This window comes from Anneissia japonica, unplaced genomic scaffold (assembly GCF_011630105.1).
Source record: "Anneissia japonica isolate Jap-2015-1 unplaced genomic scaffold, ASM1163010v1 scaffold410_len604442_cov124, whole genome shotgun sequence".
Taxonomy (NCBI): domain Eukaryota; kingdom Metazoa; phylum Echinodermata; class Crinoidea; order Comatulida; family Comatulidae; genus Anneissia; species Anneissia japonica.
Window position 1 is genome coordinate 419,056 of NW_022741567.1, and position 3,739 is coordinate 422,794.

A 3,739-nucleotide genomic window follows, 5' to 3' on the forward strand; every position below is an offset into this window, starting at 1 on the left:
GAAACTTTTTAAACTTGATTTGTCGTTTGGAGCTTCCATGTCTAGGATTGTTGAGACTTTGTCTGGGTCTGGTTTAACCCCATCTGCTGTGTATATGTTTCCAAAAAACTTGCATTCTGCAGTTTTGACTATACACTTGTCGTAATGAAGCCGGATGCCAGCTTGTCTGGTTTTCTCCATAGCCTCATGTAGGTTATACTGCCGTGATTTGGAAGAAGGCATTAACTCCTAAATCCTAGTTTTGAGTTAGAGAGCAAAACGCGTTTTTCGTTAGCCTTTTGTACTGGAAATGAATTCTAGTAATTTGTTTTGGCAAATATACTAAACATATAATTAAAAAACATATTAAATAATTTTCATGGTGATTTTTGTTCTTTAACCCTATTTAAATGGAGAAAATGCACTATTCCAAATTTTAACAGGAGGAGTCAATGGTGCGTGAAATATCTGAAGTTAGGCATTAACTCCAGTTTTTCCAGTGAAATGTGTATCTTACATAGCCAAATTACAGTATTTCTGACAAACAAATAATGTATGCCAGTGTCAATTATATATTTCACGAAATTTAGTCCATGTAAGTTAAAATTAATATTATAGTATAAATTTACAATCAATTTAAGAGTCGTCATTGTATTGTACACGTATAAAAATAGATAAAATTATTATTATTATTCAAATTAAGCTGCTATCATTTTTATATTCAATCAGAATACAATGATATTGATATATGATGGTTAAATTATGAAGAATAGTATTAATATACTTAGTAGAACCTCTAATTTACGTATACTAAATTTACAGACTTCTATTTTACAAACGCGAAGTTACATATTTCGAATCTTCATATTATATTTACGAATCATGTAAAAAGTGCCCAAATACAAAAATTATACTTTTTTAAGTATTATTCGAAATTAAAGACACTATTTGGTGAGGTAAATGGTTCTATAAAATGGTGTGGTAGATAAATAGAATCTAAATGAATCAAAGTTAGACGAGTTTTAGGTTTTCTCTTTTATTTGTCAACATCATTTTACCAGCATTGAAGATAATGAAATATTATTTTCTTAATTTTTTTGTGATTTTATTACTTTAACAGCATTGAAGATAATAAAATATTCTTTTCTTTATTTTTATTGTGATTTTATAACTTTTATCAGCGTTCAATATAGTAATATTTTCTGTATTTTATTGCGATTATTGGCCTGATTTTTCACTCAATTATCTATCAAATCAGCAACATCGCCAACAGGCATGTTCCTCCAAAAGGCTTTTTCTATTCTCGCTCATTAGTGGTAGAAGATTTTTTAATATGCCATTTTTTTTTAAACCGAAGTAAAGCTAGGCATTATGTGCATTTACAAGCTATCATGGGTAAATAACTATGCGTAATTGTCTTCTGTGATTGGTTCATTATGATCTGTTCATTGTTTGGTGGAGGTAATGCCTTATTCTGCATTCATGGATTGGAGTTAATGCGTAAATATAATATTTACTTCATATTTCTGGACATTTTTTGGGGTATATGATCAATTCACATGATAGATTACATCTATAGGATGCCATAGAAACAAAAATCCAAAAATCTCAAAAAGCGAGTTAATGCCTTTTTCCAAATTACGGCAGTATAGTCATGGTTAGTGCTGTCTGTACCATTATTTGTATGTCGCTAGCAATTCCTATCGCACCTCTACAACATCTATAAGCTTCATCTATCTTTTATTGAAAGATGTCTTGGCTTACTTTTAGTCCAAAGGGTAGTCTCCAAAAACTTATATCGTCCAAAAGGTGTGTTGAATGTTGTTAGTTTTGTCGATTCTTTATCCAATTTCACGTTCCAGTATCCATTTCTAGCATCTAATTTGCTAAATACTGTTGATCCAGTTAAAAAAGGTGTGATTTCTTCCAATGTTCGTGTGGAATAGTGGTCTCTCTTTATGGCTAAGTTTCAATCTTTCGGATCTAGACATATCCTCAGTCGGCCTTTTGGTTTCTCTCTTACCACTATTGAGTTGACCCAATCGGTTGGTTCAGTCCCATACAAAAAAATTCTATAGAATTCTATCCAAAAAAAAAAAACTATAGCATAATTGTTTAGAAAATCTATGGAACATTCTATAGAAATAACTATAGAAGCCCACTATAAAAAATCTATTAAAAATCTATTAAAACTATATTAAAAATCTATTAGAACTCTATTAAAAATCTATTAAAACTATATTAAAAATCTATTAAATATATATAAAAAAAACTATAAAAATTCTATAAAAATATATTAAAACTATATAAAAAACTATGAAAATTCTATAAAAAATCTATAGAAAGTCTATGAAAATTTAATATAAAAACAAAACCTTAAAAAAACTACAGAAAATCTATAAAAATTTTTATAAAAACCACTTATAAATCTATACACATTTTATAGAAAAAACCTATAAAAATACATATATGTAAATATGCAAATAGAATTTCTATACAATTGTATAAAAAATGTATATAAATTTACGATTTTATATAGAAAATCTGTGTATTCTATATAAAAAAAAATGTGGGTGTTGTGTTTTTGGACAATTCAACTGGTCTTCAAATTCAACTGGCCCAAATTCCAATTGGTTTGCAATGGTCCCAGTTCCGATTGGTAACCATGGCTTTAATCAACTTCTGCAGAATTACAAAATACACTGAGTTCATATACAAACCATAATTTCTTTAATTTAAAACACCAACAAACATCATACGGTAGGGACATTACTTCCCTAGGGTTTTATTTACTAACATACCCCTTCATAATTATATTATCGTTTTGCTAATGTCTTACTGCTAAACATACTGTACCTCAAATTCAAGTCTATTCTACAGTTCTTTGCTTTACAGTCCGGTTTAAATAAGCTTTTTTTTCGTATTGTATTCCTATTACAAGCGTTTATTATATAAACAATATTCAAGAACCATTTGTGTTACAGGTGTGCATAAACCAGCATTCTCTGTGATATTGCAGCAGCAACTGTCCATAACCATGCCTTTTCTTGTCCGATGCTACCAAGCTAAATTAGTATGAATTATGCTGTTGAACAAATCTAGTTTGAAATAATGAATCACTGTGATTTGTACTAACATTTTTCGGCATTTCACTCTTGCTGAAAGATATAACAAAACAAAATATTTAAAAAGAATAATAATGGTAAACTTATACAGTATATAGAGCGCATATTATAGAAACCTCTATTAAATGTATTACATCCCTTTATTATTGTATTGAAATAGGAGTAATATACATATATGTAGCTAAACAGACTAGCAGTTACTTTTTTTTAATCAAAAGAAAATTATTTTTTTTAGTTTTCAAAACAGCTTAGCCTACATTACAATTTCAATATCCCTTAAGGCCTATATAGGCCTAATATATACACATTAAATGTGATTATTTGATTAAACTCTATCGTGTAAACTACAGTATCAACTATAGCATGTTGTTAATAATTAATAATACAGGACAGTAAAATACAACGTCAACAAAACATTATATTCACCTTTAGAATGTCAGGTAATTTTCTGTTCCTTCACAGATACGTCTTCAAACAAAAATTAATGCTTTTCTACTACAATGATTGAGTTGACTGGGTTGAGTTTTCACTTACAGTAGTTACCGAGACTTGAGTATCCTGAAATAAAGTCACAATTTATGTTGTTAGTATAGGCCTTTTGATTACATTAACTTTCTCCAAATAATGATACAATT